Below are 20,424 nucleotides of genomic sequence, written 5' to 3' on the forward strand. Positions count from 1 at the left end.
AAAAGATCCTCTTACCAACATCGCAGTTATTCAGAGTGGTGTATAGTCTATAATTATGTGGATCTTGCAAAATTAAACTTTGGACCTCGTGTCAACACTATATACAACTGATCAGTAAGTGGTTTATTACCGTTACATGAGACCAGAAGCAAGTTTTCGTATTTCACAATTATTGAATGTCTTGCCAGTCAATAGTCCAAACTATCAACCCGAGGTTCAAATCTGGCTTGACACAGGATTAAACTTGTCATATCCTTTATTATGCCCCACATCGAGAATGCTTCGGCCTAGGATCATGAAAGTCGATAAAGAGGTTGGTTATGAACAGCAGATGACCCCTATTGATTTTGAGGTCAGTAGACCAAAGGTCAAGGTCACAGTGACCCAGAACAGTTAAATGGTTTCCGGACGATAACTTGAGATTGCTTGTGCCTAGGATCACGTACCCTAGTAGGGAGGTTGATCATGACCAGCAGATGACCCCTATTGATTTTGAGGTCAAAGGTCAAGGTCACATTGACCCAAAACAGTATAACTTTTTTGTTCAGTGGCCAAATATTTTTTTTTCCTTGTGCAATTACTGAATGCGTCAAGGAGGGCATTTCATGTTCTACGAGCTTTTGTTGCATTAGACTCTCCGCTGACTTTACTAGGAAGGCTAAAATACCCCGAACCCTTCGTCTTCCAGCCCATGTTATTGCCAAACAGACAGAAGTACAAACACGGTGATTACAGTTAATAATTTCTAATGTTAACTGTCATTTTCAGCAAGTTAAGGAAAATACTAAGGCATGACAAAGTTAAGTCAAGCAAGTCTGTTGAAACGTTTCAGTTAAACTAATTTCCTGATTGTAATAAGTCAAAAACAAACTGACACAAAGTCTAATACAGCAAATATAAATCTGAATGAATATGAAATAAAACCCTGTTTAATAATATATCATTAGCTCGATTATTCAAAGAATAGTAGAGCTATTGGACTGGCCCATGCGTCGGCGTCCAGATTTGGTTAAGTTTTTGTATGTAAGCTTGTTTCAGAGTAACCACTTGTGGGAATGGATTGAAACTTCACACACTTATTCCCTGCAATAAACTGACTTACACTGCACAGGTTCCATAACTCTATTTTGCTTTTTTACAAAATTATGCCCCTTTTTAGACTTAGACATTTTTGGTTAAGGTTTTGTATGTAAGCTCAGTATCCACTAATGGGAAGAGATTGAAACTTCACACACTTGTTTACTGTCATGATCTGACATGGACTGCACATGTCCCTTAACTCTACTTTGCATTTTTTGAAAATTATGTCCCTTTTTCGACTTAGCAGGTTTTGGTTAAGGTTTTGTATGTAAGCTGGTATCTCAGTATCCACTAATGGAAATGGATTGAAACTTCGCACACTTGGTCACTGTCATGATGTGACATGCAGTACGTAGGTTTAATAACTCTGCATTTGCATTTTTACAAAATTATGCCCTTTTTTTAACTTTAGCTGTTTTTGGTTAAGTTTTTATATGTAAAGTAGTATCTCAGTACCCACTATTGGGAATGGATTGAAACTTCATACACTTTCCACTGTCATGAGCTGATAAGCACTGTGCAGGTTCCGTAACCCTGTATTTTTTCATTTTTACAAAATTATGCCCCTTTTTCGACGTTTGTATTCATACAATTGACAAGGCTGTTGAATAGTCGAGCGTTGCTGTCCTCCGACAGCTCTTGTTTTATGAATAAAATCAATAAGATATTGTTTGATATAACTGTCACCTCATTGTAAAAAAATAGATACCTGCATCAACATTAACCCTGACCCTGCTAATTTCTAAAATGGACTGGTCCATCATTCAATTTGGGCAGTACCATTCATTATTTGAAGGATGCAGATCATGATCAGTCTGCACTGGTCGCAAAGGCAGAATCATTTATCCACATTTCGCACCAAAGTGATAATATACAAATGTTCTACCATTGACAGGTCTGCAGTTTTGGTTACAAAGTTTTTCTTTGACTTCTCTTTGAATAAAGTCAATATCACTGATATTTTCCACTGTTCTAAAGAACTCTTAGGGAAGTAACAAGAACCTTTTAAATTTTCAAAATATCTTAACTTTTTGAATTAATTGTCAAAAACAATTTTGATATGGTATTATCCGCTGTAAACTTCAGCCTTTCTGGACATTAAAGATTTAAATTTCAATTCTGATTTCATTTGCTCATGGACTGCTAGAACTTTGAGAACATAAAATCAATATTTGCATGTAAAATAATTGCAAAAAATATTCTTCAGCCAGAATTTTGCAAAGGGTAATTTTTGGCCATAAAATTAAACAATGTTAAAGATATACCGTTATATCTAAAATTCAAGAAGTTCCTACTACCAACCCTGGAGACCTTTATAATGACTTATAACAGATAACTGGAAACACTGGTACAGTTTTGGTGGATCAAACAGCAACTACAAACACCTTTGTCTTGTCAAGGTTATGGACCGGAAATGAAAATCGGCTAATAATATGCAATTTCGGCATTCTCAGGGTTTACACAAAGCCATGTGTGTTTTGAGCTATGTCCAAGGAATGTCGAATTGCCTAACGAGTATAGGAAACTGCATGGAATTTGCCCATTCAGATGAATACACATAATGCAAGTTTTAGCAAACTACACTGCGCTGTTGTCATTACTCAGAGTAGTCAAGTGCATAGTAATCTAAGAACATAGTTTGAAAACAAAAAGTAGGTAGGGTCATTTTTTTCTTTTTTTTTTCTTTTTTTTTTTTTTTGGTTTTCATTTAAATGATGTGCCAGTTTTACTAAATACAGAAAAGTATTCAAATATACATACAGTAAAACACTGTTTTAAGTTACAAGACGTGTGAAAATAGCTTGAGATATTCAGTGTTTCAAGCAATCCAAATTTAGACAAGATCTGTGTCCATAGCACACTGGTGCCTCAAATCCCTGTCACTGTATGCAAGTCAAGGGCTATAACTCTGGTTTGGCGTTTTAAAAAATTAGAATACCAGGTGTACAACTGCACATGCTGAATGACAATCCTGTGATGTTTGATGACTCCCAAATGAAATACATTTTGAGATATATGTACAACACAAGTTCTTAGCAAATATATATTTTCGATCACGTATCAAGCATTAACGCTTTTATCAGACTTATCAAAAATGCGGCTATACAAAAGTCCAGCAGTCGGCAGTTTATGCACTAATGTTCAAATGCATGACATCTAAACAAAAAAACTTACACGAATTTAACGAAATTACGAACAAAACAAAGATGAAAAGTGCACACTAAGGTACCATAGTAGTCAAACGCAACTGGCGTGTTAACTGTGCACAACGTAAATTGAAGTTTTCCTTATCTAATAAAACATAACATTAACAAGTTTAATAGTATTGGGAGCACTGTATACAATGTGCGTTTATAAAATCTGTGAAAATATCTTTTTGAAGCACAGAAGCAACCAAGCAATATGATAGCAGACTCGCAATGATTGAGTCTGTTCAAAGGTTAGAGTAGTACACACTTAAAACATGTACAGGTAATTACCATATGAAAGTGTACTATAGTGCGTTTTATTCGACCTGGCGGGGCGGAGTTAATCTTTTAATTATGCAAATAATGGTAATCTCAAAAAACGAGCAAAATAGGAAGAGATACAGTGGTAACAGTGTAAGGTAGATAGCCAGTGATTAAGAAATCAGGTTGCCGAATATACTACATATCCTGCTCAATAATGCAGTGGACCGCCCCGCCAGGTCGATTAAAATGCACTAAACCACAGTGATAAAAAAATGGAAGTATTGTTTTAACAAACAATTGTTACTTTATAATAGCAAATGAATGTAGCCCTATAACACAATTAATTCATACATTTAATTAAGTTAAATATATCTGATGAGGACCTTCTACACTTGAAGTAAATATCAAAAGATAAAGAAAGTTTGTGAAATATGGTCATTGGACATCTTTAGTTCTATAGTGCGGCTGAATATAGGTTATGTTACCATTGTTTAACAATCAAAATACAAATAAATTGTGTAACAGTGTGGCGAAGTAGGAGTTAAAGCGAAAATAATACTTTGTATTAACATGTATGACCTATTTATTAAATCACAAAAAAAAGTAAACATTGAACAGGTACGCATAATTATGGACAGTCCTCTACCGGAAATGGAAGCAATGTTAAGTGGTGTATCCCATGCCGACTTCATTATTTATAACATTCAAGACAGTGTAGTTTTGAAGTTTTGAAGTCAGCTCTAATCTAAGTGATAAAATACCCAGCTCTATATGAAGATAAACAATAACATTGGATTAACCTACGGTAAATCAAAAGAATAAGTAAACTGTAAGCTAAATAACCATTCAAATATTAAAGCAACAATTTTATGTTACCTTCTTTGAAAAACATAAATAGTTATATATTTTCATAAGCACAATTAAAATTAAACATGTGCTTTACTCAAATGAATACTATCGCTTTTGTATGTAAAATAAATGCACAAGATAGACTTCGGCGGTAGCATCCATTTCCACTACCAGAACAGAACAGAACAGAACAAGAACTTTATTAAACTCACACCATACATAAAGGTATATGAGTATACAAAGCAATTCCAACTTTACAAATCGGATCACGTGACAAAATATCGTGAACATGAAACAAAAAGAAAGCAAAAACAAACAAAAAAAATACACATGTCATTACAGAAAAAAAAAGAATGAAAAAAAGAAAGAAAAAAAAGGGGGTATCTTGGTGGGGACATTACTACTTCTCGTTGTAAATATTGATTTTACATTTTTGAAAGAGACTATAAGTGAATGTTGACAGTTGACAGTTGACCTTAAAACATTGCTAAAATCTTATTGGTCACTTTGGCACGCCTCTGTCTAGAAATAAACTGTGTCAATTTAAATGTGTGCAAAACGTGGGTGACCTGTTATGTGTTATTTGTATTCTTATCGGATTATCTTCATTGACTGTATTGTGCTAATTTATACAGTCCAATAAGAGGCCTAGTCAAACCGAGCCTGCAACATTTTCGTTTTTGTCGTGCTGAGCGACCTGTGGAGTTTCCGCTTTTTCTATTTCAATGTTAACTCTTCACTAGATGAGGGCATTTCTGCTTTTGTTTGTTAACATAAACGGTTTATAATGTAGATTGCAAGTAGCAACTATTATAGTAACTATCTTCTATGTAAGTGACATTCTATTACAAGTAATCAATTTTACTGTTAAACTATATTATCAGGACGTGCGTCAAGCGCGCCGCATTCTGATTCGAAGCAAGTTGCGCTGCCTTTGCGTGTACTATTTATTACCTTACCATATATCCTCTGCTAAAAGCAAAGGATTTTATCAAAGAAAATGATACAAAGTCTTGTATTATAAACCGTCGTATCACCCTAAAAGAAAAATTTGACGGACAACGAAAGTAGAACAAAAAGTAGTCCGTCAAACCGACCGACTACGACTAGAGTAGTGCGAATCCAGAAAAGACAGAGTTGATGATGATACAAGATGTACAGCGAAAAGGAAAATAAAATCTAGATATGTGTGTTGATCTGGACGTTTACTTTGTATTTTTGATCACTTCTCTTTGATTGTGTTACTTTTGATACCAATCTCGTTCAAATGAAACACAACCAACTCAATGTGATACAAATGCCCAGATCAACACATTAGTAAAATATTCCCTGTATATCGTTTGAAATCGTAAAAATTGTAGAATGATTAATTGCAAAATGATATTATTACATTAAACTTTGTCATTATAAATGCATTCGTGATAAGATTAATTCTCTCAGGATTTGCAGACAGCTAATGCACATCACTGATTAGAAATACATATGTCGTCTTCTAATATTCATCATGCTGTTTCGTAGACTGTCGATCATATTATTTTGTAAAACGTTTTGTAGGAAATCAAAAGAAAAAAAGTAATGTAGGAATTCACAATGATAACTGTTATTAGACATAATCAATGTAAAAGAAATATACTGCTAGTTGCATTTGCTCTTCTATAACACAACAATATGATTTAATTCCCACTGGCTACACGGATCATAATGTTGAATGCGCACTACCTGAAATTATTTACGGTATGTCTGTGCTAGCGGAAAACGCGTGTCATTTTTTAAAAACAGAATAAAATGGAACGACGCATTGACTTTTATAGGTCAACTCCAAATATAATCATGCTTCAAGCGTTGAAGCTCTGCTTAATTTTTGTGTGTGTGTGTTTAGACAATCGCCACTGAATATCACACAAATATAGATACCGGATATCATAAAATAAAAATATCTGGTTATCAAACAAGAAACTGTTTCCAGATTCGTTATAAAATAGCTTCAGTAACATTTTATGTAATAATATTCTTTTACAGACAAGTAACTGCTATATGGCATGTCAAACGTTGCTAAATTATATGGTGTATGTTATTATTATTGTATGTTTGTTATTGTTATTCAATGTCTTGTCATTCATATTCTAAAAGTCATTATTGTTTTTTTATATTTCGTCATTCTTATTGTATCTTTGCTATTGTTGTTCAATGTCGTGTCATTCATATTCTAAGTAATACCATTGTTATTGTATATGTCGTTATTCTTATTGTATGTTCGATATGCTTATGGTAAAAGTCATCATTGTTCAATATCTGACGATTCTATTTACAAAACGTGTCATTCTTATTCTATTTTATGTGATTGTATTTGTATAGCGTCGCTGTGCTATTTATATCGCGGGAAATTGCACATACAATAAGCATATCAAGCTTACATAAACAATAATGATATACAAACAATAACGTCTTTTACAATAAAATATCGAACATACAAAAAGAATAACGACATATAGAATAACAATGGTAACACTGTAGAATATGAATGCACGACATTGAATAACAATACAAACATACAATAATAATAATATACATATATAATTTTGCAACGTTTGACATGCCATACTGCTGACTTGATGCAATTTATTTTTGCGATTGTCAAACAGAAAATGATATATCAAATATATCATTATATGGCTTTCAAATGACATTTCTCTATACACTCATGTTAGAGCTTTTCAAGAATTTATACAATTTTATTTACTTAAACTGTACTCGAAATTTTCAGCATTAAGAAAAGCCGACTTAATCACAATCCAAGATTTAAGGTTAGAAGGTACAAAATGCCTCCGTACACATCAGGAAATACCTACTTTCACTTTCATTTTACCCAGCAGCCTGTATATATAACGTAGCTTAAAATTGTCCGCTATTTTCATGATAAGTAATTGGTTAATTACTTCATTCATATCATTAAGAAAAGCCGACTTAATCGCAATCCAAGATTTAAGATTAGAAGGTACTAAATGCCTCCGTACACATCAAGAAATACCTACTTTCACTTTCATTTAACCAGCAGCATGTAGATATAACGTAGATTCATATAAAATCTATTACTTAACTGATAAACAATATAACCTATACAAATCGGGCCATATTTGAATACATAAAACTTGAAATATAATATAAATGTAACGAAAAGAATGACAGAACGACTTTTATTATCATCAGTTTAATAATTAAGCATATGAAAAACAATTCGCTGCGAGCAGGGTTCGAACCTGCGCGGCAATGCCATTGGATTTTCAAGTCACGCCTTAACCACTCGGCATCACAGCTGTCTGATTACATGTACATGTATGCATAAATACTACTTAAATATCATCTTAAAAAATGTGATTATAACGTATACTTTATGCTAATAAATAGGTCAAAACAAAAGAATACGTGATAAACACAATGATACATATATAACAGCAGTATTTTTTAAACAACAAAAAGAAGAGAAAATCATTAGATACCAAATTGCAATAAAAATTATTTGTAATTACGGTCCATGTGTGTTGACAAAAAGTACCACCCTTTATACCCATTATTTTTGAAGCCCCTTGTATATAGATCATATTTCTGAATTCTGCCATCTGGCAAGCGGGTTCTGTATGAGTTACAGCCTGTTATTTACGTTACCTTAACAATTATTTAATAAATGATAAAACTGAAATGTGGTGATTTATATGGTAGAAACAACTAAAACCATTAGAAAGTGGGTTTAGATATATGCAGAATATGCTGTTGTCAATGTTCCCGCTTTGTTTTGTTCTCTAAATCGATCAATTCATTTTGTAATTTACGTTACCATTATGTTTTTTAAAAAAAACTCATAAATTAATTCAATAGGTTTAATTGTCAGAAAATATCAGATATGTCTAAAGTTTAGTATTTTCAGATGCATATTACATTAGTATTTAAGAATTTATCGTTCAACAGTTTAAAGAACGAGTATGTTACCATTATTATATACGTTACTAAAATTCACGATATAATATATTCATTTCTCAGTCATTAGATTGTTTATGTAATCCTTGTAATGATGTTCAAACTTAGATAATGCTAGTATCTTATCAAGTTCAAACTAGTTTGATATAGAAATGCATATAGCTCAGCACTGACATTGTAACCTACGTTACGATACGTTACTGAATGTGTATTTTAGTAACTGAAAAATATACACAACCGCTTATCTGTTTAACCAAACAAATTCACATAAATCAAAATTGAGAAACAATATGGTTGCGGGGTTCAGTCACCTAAGTTGTCATAATCACTGTCTGCTTCGTATATGGTGTCAATTGTATTGGTCATCTCTATTTCTTCATAGTCATCATAAGAGTCACCAGAGTCACATGTGCTGATGTGTTACAAATAATTTCAGCTAGTTCTTGAAATACTATATTATCGGAATACTAGTCATATTTCATCAAACTTTCTGATCCAAATTACTATCCACTTTCATCTACTTTTGGTAGAATTGGGTAAATTGATAGTTCACACGTGTTATGTGCATTTTAAATGACAATTGGCACAGTGGAAATAGACTCATGTCCACACTATTATATGTACTCGGGACATTTCCAGCACGTACTTGATACTTTGCGAGAAACATGTCATATATAAGTTTGTTGATGTTATTGTATTCTTTAATTCAAAAGTTGCACAGACAATATTTTCGATGCCATTAAATAGGACATCAGATCATTGATGTGTATGAACTACTTCTGCTAATGTTGCAACATACACCTGGTTTTTCTTTACTAATTTGAGCGGTGTTAATTTCCCTGGGCAAACAAAAGCACTGGTTGTGTCAACCTGTCAGACAGTGTATTGCAGGCAAAATTGAGCAGATTCTTTCTCCTTTGTTTATAAAGATGTTGTGAGCATTTAAATGGCATGTCTTACTGCCTAATCCAGTGTAAAATAAAACAGTATTTCGTGTTTTTGAAGATATCACCAACAACAAAAACACGTCTGTATCTGGGGATCTAACTTTGAGTTTCGCCTTTTGTGTAGTGCTAGTAGTACTGATAACTATGCAATGAATATTATTCTTGTGTCTGTTACTGCCTTTGTATAGAAACAGTGGTATAAAAAGGTCGAGCTTGAACTTTTTTTCCATCTTCACTTGTGAGTTACTAACACTTTTCACCATTGACAAAATACAGGTTGTAGTCTCTTCATCTTTGGTGCATAGGAATAACATTTTCATTGTTCGAAAATTAGATTGATTAACTGTGTTTTGTTTTCACTGTTTGACATGAATTCTTTTCAGTCACGTGGTACTTTTGTTTTTACTCCTGACAAGTAAGAACTTTGGAGAAGATCCACGTCTTCCACACTGATATGATTTGATCGACGGATGACTGTAAGTGTCAGTTGCAAAATCGACACATGCTATCTTAGGTCCTTGACTGAACACAGCTTCGGCTACGTCTTGAATGTTGTAGGGATGGTTACTAAGCTTTGCAGCAGGGCGTTACTGACAATCAACAAAACAATGTCATCTGTTTTGGAAGGCTGCAGCCTCTACATAGTAAAGTAGTTGTGACTTGTATGTTTCCATTGGCATTCCAGTTACAGAAGCTGTAATGGTCAGGTAACAGGTCCTAGAGGAAAAGAAAGTGTCAATTCTAGATCAGTGTTGTGCCGAACAGTCAAAAGTGCCAACTGTTCATACATGTTACGTTCTGCTCTCATCTGTAGTATTTTGTTTTGAGAATTGATTACTTTCCTCTTAACTTCAGCTGTGGTAAATGTTTTAAGTTTTCTTCTCTTAATGGGGTCTTGAAAAGGAACTGATTTTTCAATCAATCTTCTTTTGATAACCCATCCATTGTTAGTTTCAGTAACGAGCAACTTCTGCTTTCGCAGGAATACCAGACACATAGAGAATTTCATCTTTGTTTCTTTTTTCAGCCTGGAATGGGTTCGTTAATGATTCTTTACTATCATAAACCTCTTAACTTCTTCTTCACTTATGCCTGTCTGAGCAGGTTATACTTCTTTGTGGAGGGACATGTCTTCTCTATTTATGTTTGCAATCGGAAGTGTTTCTTAAGCATACCTGGCTCTGTAATGACAGATCATGCACCAGTGGAAATATGCAGCATAGTTTCTACTGAAACCAAGTATGGCAACCTCAGAATTTGCTTGTGTTTTAATTGTCTGCTCTGTAGTAATATTTACAGCATTTCTCAATACCGGTACAGAGGACCTAGATGCACTAAAATAATTACTTCGGAATAGCTCTTCTGCAGCTACAAAACCAAAATTGAGCACTTTTGCCATTTTCACCCTTTCTGATTTCTGATTTGAACTGCCCATGTCTGTTGAAATACACTTCAGGAGAGTTTTTATTTCAAACACTTTTTCTTTGCATGGACTTTCAGTCCGTTTCTGTAATACTAGTGCCTTCTGAAATGCTTTCCTTGCCAGGTTCTGTCTCTTCAAACTTGCATAGAAGCAAACGCTCAAGAGCTTCTATTACAGTTTTGTGTACATTTAGGGTATGGTTGTAGCATTTACCTGGTAATACTTTATCAAGTGAACCACTAGAACAAATTCCTGATTCTATTTCAAGTTCTGCAAGACCATTGTCCTTCATTAATTTTCCTACAGGCCCAAATATAGAGCAGATTGTGTGAAGACACCCATTCTAACAATTATGTTACCAAGTCCATCTCCAGACTGCAGAACCAAAGAATATGCCTTCTTAGCAACAGCCGAGTCACATATCACAATAGTTTATTTCTGGCCAACTGGAGTGTAGCATTATCATTGATTGAATAATTCGAAGGTGCCATATTATGAATCCAGTTGAACACTCACTCTCTGGAAATCATTTCACACATTTGTAAATTTATTTATTTATTTATTTATTTATTTCATTTAATATTCCAATCAATAAAATCGGTTTCATTTCACATGAAAAATTCACATGAAAAATGACTTTTTGTTAGTCTTGATTGCAAATTCAGTTTGACAAAAAAAAACTTTATATAATTTGTGTAATTAGTAATTTTCGTTACATAGATTTTTAATTTGTGATATATTTATATGTTTTAAAATATATAATACATATTTGTGGAATTTGTACATGTTAGATATCTGTTTAAACAAAATATTTTACCATATCCCAAATATTTTTATACTTTTAAAAAAAAATCATTACAAATTTGAAACTCATATTGTCAACATTATATTATTTTATCTTCTTTACTATAAATTACCGCTTATTTTTTCGTAATAATTATAAATAGTTTACAAGCGATATAATTATGTCAAACTCTTATCTGTTATAACCACGACGTCTTTAACACTTTTGACATAGACACTTCAAATAAAATATAAAATCACATAGGTATATTTTCTATTTTTCGTTACAATTTTTGGTAACGTACATTTGATAACGTAAAGCACATGCCTATCAGTGTCAATTTTACCTGCAAAACATAAATCTGTATATTCTTTCTTTATATATTGACATATTGTGTAGCTAGTGAATCATTTATGGCTAACTGTAATGCCAGTCAGTATTTTCAATATAATTATTAATGGTAACGTATAAAGTAGGCTGTAACGTAAAAAGAACCCGACTGCCAGATGGCAGAATTGCTGGAATGATAGCTCATATTATATGCTTTAAGAAAATCATAGCGTAGAAATATCCCTAGAGGGGGGGATGGGGGGTTATTGTCAGCTCAAGGTCTAGTAGTTCAGTATAGATAAAGCGTTTTTTGGTCCTAAGAACATTTTGTTTGCGATGTGAAGGCTAGAAACTTAAAAGAAAAACGAAATAAATGCAAAATCTAGTATTTAATTATGTTTATTTATTTATTTTGTTGGGTTTAACTTCGCACCCGCACAATGTTTGATAATATGGTGACTTCCCGGCTTTGATGGTGGAGGAAGACCCAAGTTGAATGTGCTACTTTTAGATTGTTCAGTGGTTCAAATTTTACTTTGAAGTTACTCCCTAATCAGTAGATTTCATCCGCAAGTGATTGGAATGGTTATTCAATTTAGTGTATAGGGATCTCTGTCGTTTTCATACATTCACGTTTTGCTGAGCTATAAAACTTTAGCGGAAAAGTAAAAAAATATAATCTAAGTCATTCTGATGATTTGGGAAACATGTTTTAGATTACAGCTACAAACCACTGGCGTAATTAAAAAAGAAAATGTATACAGTAGTTTCTTGTAGACTTACCATCAAAACTATAAATATGTATATTTGTTTGCTTTAGAAAACAAAGATCTTTTAGAAGAATTATTAGACATCAATGCAATTATTCAAACCAAGACGGTACAGCCATAAGCTCCATGATTTTATCTGTCATGAATCGGTCTTGACAATTGTTTACTATGCAGCCCATGACCTGATTTTTAAATCTATTGGAGTGAGTTTACTTACTAGAAGCTCAAGGACAGAAGCATATTATCGGATATACTTAATGTATCAGTGTTTTTATGAATTTCGTCCTTATTAATAATTAACAATTAATTTACTGATGAATAATTGCAGGAACGATATACATATATAAAAGATGTTTATTTATATCTTCTCAACTGCTACGTTTTCCAAAATTATTTGTTTGTTTGTTTGTTTGTTTGTTTTGGGTTTAACGCCGTTTTTCAACAGTATTTCAGTCATGTAACGGCGGGCAGTTAACCTAACCAGTGTTCCTGGATTCTGTACCAGTACAAACCTGTTCTCTGCAACCAAAATTATTTGTACAGATGGGCCGAGATGTTAAAGTGAAATGAATACCTAGTATTCACAAGCTATATATCGCCAAAATACAACATGATTTTATTTAATGTTAACATTGCATTAGTGAATTATTCCCGGTATTGAATTTTACTGTGAATATGTTCGACCCGTATTAAATATTTAACTCTGGATGCCCGTTGTTGCCATGTTCATACTACGAAATATAATTTCACTTTTACTCTGATATTTCTGCATGTTACGGTGGTATGTTTACGACATATGTTAATTTTTTTTAAGATTAAATTATCTCGTGCGCACGGCATCTTATCTTGAGCGATCAACATCTAATCTCGTGCGCACGACATCTTATCTCGAGCGATCAACATCTTATCTCGTGCGCACGACATCTTATCTTGAGCGATCAACATCCTATCTCGTGCGCACGACATCTTATCTCGAGCGATCAACATCTTATTTCGTGCGCACAACATCTTATCTTGAGCGATCAACATCTTATCTCGAGCGATCAACATATTATCTTGAGCGATCAACATCTTATCTCGAGCGATCAATCTCTTATCTTGAGCGATCAACATCTTATCTCGTGCGCACGACATCTTATCTCGAGCGATCAACATATTATCTTGAGCGATCAACATATTATCTTGAGCGATCAACATCTTATCTCGAGCGATCAACATATCTTGAGCGATCAACATATTATCTTGAGCGATCAACATATTATCTTGAACGATCAACATCTTATCTCGAGCGATCAACATATCTTGAGCGATCAACACATTATCTTGAGCGATCAACATCTTATCTCGAGTGATCAACATCTTATCTTGAGCGTTCAACATCTTATTTCGTGCGCACGACATCTTATCTTGAGCGATCAACATCTTATCTCGTGCGCACGACATCTTATCTCGAGCGATCAACATATCATCTTGAGCGATCAACATATTATCTTGAGCGATCAACATATTATCTTATGCGATCAACATCTTATCTCGAGCGATCAACATATTATCTTGAGCGACAAACATATTATCTTGAGCGATCAACATCTTATCTCGAGCGATCAACATCTTATCTCGAGCGATCAACATCTTATTTCGTGCGCACTTCATCTTATCTCGAGCGATCAAGATATTATCTCGAGCGATCTACATCTTATCTCGAGCGATCAACATATTATCTTGAGGGATCAACATATTATCTTGAGCGATCAACATCTTATCTCGAGCGATCAACATCTTATTTCGTGCGCACTTCATCTTATCTCGAGCGATCAAGATATTATCTCGAGCGATCTACATCTTATCTCGAGCGATCAACATATTATCTTGAGGGATCAACATATTATCTTGAGCGATCAATATCTTATCTTGAGGGATCAACATATTATCTTGAGCGATCAATATCTTATCTCGAGCGATCAACATATTATCTTGAGCGATCAACATCTTATCTTGTGCGATCAACATCTTATCTCGAGCGCACGACATCTTATTTATATATATTAAGGCCCTTTGTGAGTGCATTTAGGTCATCAGTAAAACATACGGACAAGTTGTTAATTAGGGTCCCGCCTATTCCGCTGTTATTTAAACTTCCCACAAGTACATGTACAAGTTTATCACATCATTTGGGAGAGCAATGCATATAATTGGTAATCCTATCTTCAAAATCATATGAACATAATCAATGATGCATACTGCATGTTAGAATAGCAAGAAATTTCAGTTCGACTGATAAATTTGCGCAGAAAAATTGCATGCATGAATTAAGGGAAAACAAGGAATAGTTTAATATATGGGCGGAGCCTACATATTAATTCTTTTTTTGTCGAGGACATAAATTTATTTCTTTGCATCATCTCTGATTTTTTTGCTGCCTTTTTATCAGTTTGCGTATTTAAATTTCTAACCCTGCAAACATGTGAAACGGTTATAAGTATAATCGAAGCAAAAACAAAAACGGTGGCAGCCGTATGTTTTTGATAATTATCTGAATTCACACAAAGGTCCTTAATATATATTGATAAGATGACCGAGAAAAGATGTTGATCGCTCGAGATAATATGTTGATCGCTCAGATAATATGTTGATCGCTCAAGATAAGATGTCGTGCGCACGAAATAAGATGTTGATCGCTCGAGATAAGATGTTGATCGCTCAAGATAATATGTTGATCGCTCAAGATATTATGTTGATCGCTCGAGATAAGATGTTGATCGCTCAAGATAATATGTTGATCACTCAAAATAATATGTTGATCGCTCAAGATGATATGTAGATCGCTCGAGATAACATGTCATGCGCACGAGATAAGATGCTGATCGCTCGAGCTAAGATGTTGATCGCTCAAGCTAATATGTTGATCGCTCAAGATAACATGTTGATCGCTCGAGATAACATGTTGATCGCTCGAGATAATTATGTTGATCGCTCAAGATAATATGTTGATCGCTCGAGATAAGATGTTGATCGCTCAAGATAATATGTTGATCGCTCGAGATAATATATTGATCGCCCAAGAAAATATGTTGATCGCTCAAGATGATATGTTGATCGCTCGAGAAGTCGTGCGCACGAGATAAGATGTTGATCGCTCGAGATAAGATGTTGATCACTGAAGATAAGATATCGTGCGCTCGAAATAAGATGTTGATCGCTCGAGATAAGATATTGATCGCTCAAGATAATATGTTGATCGCTCAAGATAATATGTTTATCGCTCGAGATAAGATGTTGATCGCTCGAGATAAGATGTTGATCGCTCAAGATAAGATATCGTGCGCTCGAGATAAGATGTTGATCGCTCGAGATAAGATGTTGATCGCTCAAGATAATATGTTGATCGCTCAAGATAATATGTTTATCGCTCGAGATAAGATGTTGATCGCTCAAGATAAGATGTTGATCGCTCAAGATAAGATATCGTACGCTCGAAATAAGATGTTGATCGCTCAAGATAAGATGTTGATCGCTCAAGATAATATGTTGATCGCTCAAGATAATATGTTTATCGCTCGAGATAAGATGTTGATCGCTCAAGATTATATGTTGATCGCTAAAGATAATAGGTTGATCGCTCGAAATAAGATGTTGATCGCTCAAGATAAGATGTCGTGCGCACGAAATAAGATGTTGATCGCTTGAGATAAGATGTTGATCGCTCAAGATAAGATGTTGATCGCTCGAGATAAGATGTTGATGTTGATCGCTCAAGATAAGATGTTGATCGCTCGAGATAAGATGTTGATCGCTCGATATAATATGTTGATCGCTCAAGATAGTATGTTGATCGCTCGAGATAAGTTGTTGATCGCTCAAGATAAGATGTCGTGCGCACGAGATAAGATGTTGATCGCTCGAGATAAGATGTTGATCGCTCGATAATATGTTGATCGCTCAAGATACTATGTTGATCGCTCGAGATAAGTTGTTGATCGCTCAAGATAAGATCTCGTGCGCACGAGATAAGATGTTGATCGCTCAAGATTATTTAATCCTAAAAAACAATAGGATGTCCTAAACATACCACCGTAGCATGTTGTATCTTACAATAAAATTTGTATTCTGTTTACGAAGGACGAAACGCACTCGACTGTGTTTATGTAACATACATGCATCAAAGGTGACAGTTTTCAAAGTGTCCTTATCTGGTTTACATTTCACAGTTAATTGCTAACTTTATCTTGACAGTAGTTTTTTTTTCTTGAAAAATAATATATTTAGAAACGACTGGAAATATTATTAAAATAAAAGAGTGACCCTTTTTGGAAACCTTAGGATAATTTATCTTAAGATTATCATCAATTCAATAATATATCAAAAACATACTTCGCTGCGAGCAGGGTTCGAACCTGCGCGGGCAATGCCCATTGGATTTCAAGTCCAACGCCTTAACCACTCGGCCATCACAGCTGTCTGATTACATGTACATGTATGCATAAATACTACTTAAATATCATCTTAAAAAATGTGATTATAACGTATACTTTATGCTAATAAATAGGTCAAAATAAAAGGAATACGTGAAAAAAACACAATAATACATGTACAATAGCAGTAACAACAACAACAAAAAAAAGAGAGAAAATAATTAGTTACCCGAATGCAATAAAAATATTTGTAATTACGGTTCATGTATGTTGACAAAAAGTATCACCCTTTATACTGTATCAGAAACTTTATCACAAAGCAAAAGGTCTTTTTATTTCATGTTTTTCAATATTTTACACCAAATTTTATATAAAATCATATAATGTTTTTTAAGTTAGTAAAATTAAATTTGATATTTTCACTGTTGTTTACCAGATAGCTTTCATCCTGGTATTTCAATAATCAACTAAAACAAGTAATAAACACAAAGAATTTTCATTTACAAGAAGTGTTGACTTTGTAAACAATCATGAATAAAGACTTGTAGTAAAAGAAGATCTAGTTTAGTTAGTTCAACAGCTAGTACTTACAGTTTTCAAGCTTTTTGTCCTTAAATCGATTTGATATAAATCGTCCGTTAAAAGCAACCATTTGTTTCTTTTTTTTGAAGAAAAAAAAAGACTTTTTGCGCAAATGTGCAAAACAGAAGCTTATATTTTCTTTATTTATATTTTATAAAATAGCATTGAGGGATTGTCGATAATGTCTATGCATATGGAGTTCCTTACGATGTTCAATATTGGACATATCTGTAAAAATTACAGTCTGAATAGGATAGTGACTCCGTGGCGCAACGGTAGCGCGTCTGACTCCAGATCAGAAGGTTGCGTGTTCGAATCACGTCGGGGTCATACTTTTTAATCTAGAAATCATTTTTTGTTCGGTTTAAAGTCGCACCGACACCATTACAGGTCTTATGGCGACTTTCCAGCTTTAATGATGGAGGAAGACCCCAGAAACCCCTCCGTGCATTATTTCATCACGACCGGGCACCTGGGTAGAACCACCGACCTTCCGTAAGCCCGTATGATATTATATGTAACACACAAGCTATTGTGATCTACTGACCTATTTTTTCGTTTTTGAAGTTAAAGCATATAAAATTTGGACCACATGTATAATTTTTGATACAGATTTCAATACTCCTCTTGAATAGTCTTAACTTACTTTCTTGTTTTTGAAGCTACACATGGCCAACATTCCAATACATTGACCAGTAGTTTCGGCAAACGTAGTGTCCCTTGAATATACACGGATCGCGGACACTATAACGATTATCGATAAACAGTTTTACTATAGATTTCTATAGGAAAATATATTTCAACCATTAAAAACATATTTTTATCGTTATTTAACGAAATTTTATAACCTCGTGAAGTAATCTTCATATAATACAATATAGATAGCTTTTATGCCCTAAAACTATAATGTAATAATAATTGTTACTTAATGGGTAAATTACTTAAGGAAGGTATCTTTATATCTTTTTATTGTGTTGTTACATAACTATTGTAACTACTATGACTATTGAAAATATAATTCTCTGAATAACTTCTATTTGTTGTAAGATTGTACATTGTATAGTGTCAAAAATACAGTAAAAAGAATATCGAACGGACCCATATTCTTACCAGTCGTTGTTATATCACTATCGACCTCAAGAGTGCTCTCTCCTCATTATATAATTAAATGCTCCATCAATTTTTAAATCTTTCATACATCTTGCATTATATTGTTTGTAAAAAAAATCGATTTTTGCAGATCATGGTTTTGTGTTTATTGTTATAATAATTTCAAATTTAATATTTGTCCGTCCGACATCTTCTCCAAAATCGCTGAATGGATTTTGATGAAACTTGGCCTGATGTTCCTTGGGTGGTCCTCTACCAAAGCTGTTCAAGCGATTCTGCTTGGTTGCACATAGAAACCAACAGAGCTAAAAATAGAAAAAAAAATCAAACGACATCTTCTCCTAAACCACTAGACTGAAACTAACTAGTGAAACTGCTGGCCCGATTTTAAAATAATTTTACACAAAAGGTCCTTGTGTTACCCTTTACCGAGACTATTCAAATTAGCTTGTTTCGTCAAAAAAAGACAAAAAAAAAACATGGCTGCCAGAGGGCGTGGTCACTCTTCCCAGTATGTATATCATGGAAAATTAAAAATTCTTCTTGTGTGAAATTGCTGGCCCGATTTTAAAATAATTACTCACAAATGGTTCTTGTATGACCCATTACCAAGATTGTCAAAATTATTTCGATTGGTCAAAAAACATGGCTGCCAGGGGACATGGACACTTTTCCCTATATGTATTTAGTTAAAACATAGAAAAATGTCATTGTATAAAACTGTTAGCCTAATTTTAAAATATTTTCACACAAATAGTCCTTTCAACAAATATTCGCACTTCACATTGCCTTTATGGTCATTGAGTAAAGTCGCATGGTCTGGCCAGGTCCCTGTTCCCATAACTCTTGAGTTGCATCTTAACGTATGTCCCGTTTTGTTCAAAATAATAAAATTTGTATTCATAGGTTTTCATGAAACTTAATATATCTGAAATTTTTAGGGATATTAGCTTGAAACTTCACACATGCACGTTTTTATGGCCGGTAAATAAGGTCACAGAGCCGGGCTCATAACCCATAAGTTAAGCACTAGTAACAGAATTGCTTAGAATCAATGAATAGACAGACAACTCTCATTACTGGTGTAAGTTGTACATGTATATACATTTATTATTCGATGATAATACCTGTTGAACTGAAGTTAAAACAGGTTCTAAATATGTTTGCCATTAGCACCAGACAGATGATTTAAGTATTGATTTACAGCAGCTTTTTATGTCGTGAATTGCACGAGTTTATTGATAAAGTTTAAATTATAAGTAAAAGCAATTATTCTCCCGACGGTGAATCTATTATTGACGGACCGACGGTGATGGTTCCGTCGGCTGTTTCATTTTCATATTTCACGAAATTTTCCTGTTATTTGTTCACTTTTTCACGTGCTCTTTATGAATTATGTAATTGTTGAAACATATATAAACCTTGAGCGTCTGTTTGTAGTTAGAGCAAATTTAAACTCGTTTAGGTCAGTAAAATTTAGATATATTTACTTGGATTAAATATTCGCCTATAAAATTTGGATATATTTTACTTGGATTAAATATTCGCCTATTATTGTTGTTCAGGGAATAAATTGTGAAATGTTAAATGGATTTATTTATTTGTGCTCTCAATACCATCTTCGTGCAGAAAGCTTGAAATTCCGATGTGGCTAAAAGAGTCGCTACATTGTTTGGCGCCGGAACCCGGAACAGGGAAAATTTAAAGAGTAT

At 33.8% G+C, this 20,424-nt stretch overlaps 2 non-coding genes across 2 annotated transcripts; one reads left to right on the top strand and one right to left on the bottom strand.

Annotated features, from left to right (window-relative positions):
- Positions 1–16,981: 16,981 nt before the first annotated feature.
- Positions 16,982–17,063, bottom strand: Trnas-uga (transfer RNA serine (anticodon UGA)). Its single transcript has one exon. It is a non-coding gene; the product is annotated as a tRNA-Ser (tRNA).
- A 797-nt stretch (positions 17,064–17,860) lies between these two features.
- On the top strand, positions 17,861–17,932 carry Trnaw-cca (transfer RNA tryptophan (anticodon CCA)). Its single transcript has one exon. It is a non-coding gene; the product is annotated as a tRNA-Trp (tRNA).
- The last annotated feature ends 2,492 nt before the right edge of the window (positions 17,933–20,424 follow it).

Source organism: Mercenaria mercenaria, chromosome 3 (assembly GCF_021730395.1).
Source record: "Mercenaria mercenaria strain notata chromosome 3, MADL_Memer_1, whole genome shotgun sequence".
Lineage (NCBI taxonomy): Eukaryota > Metazoa > Mollusca > Bivalvia > Venerida > Veneridae > Mercenaria > Mercenaria mercenaria.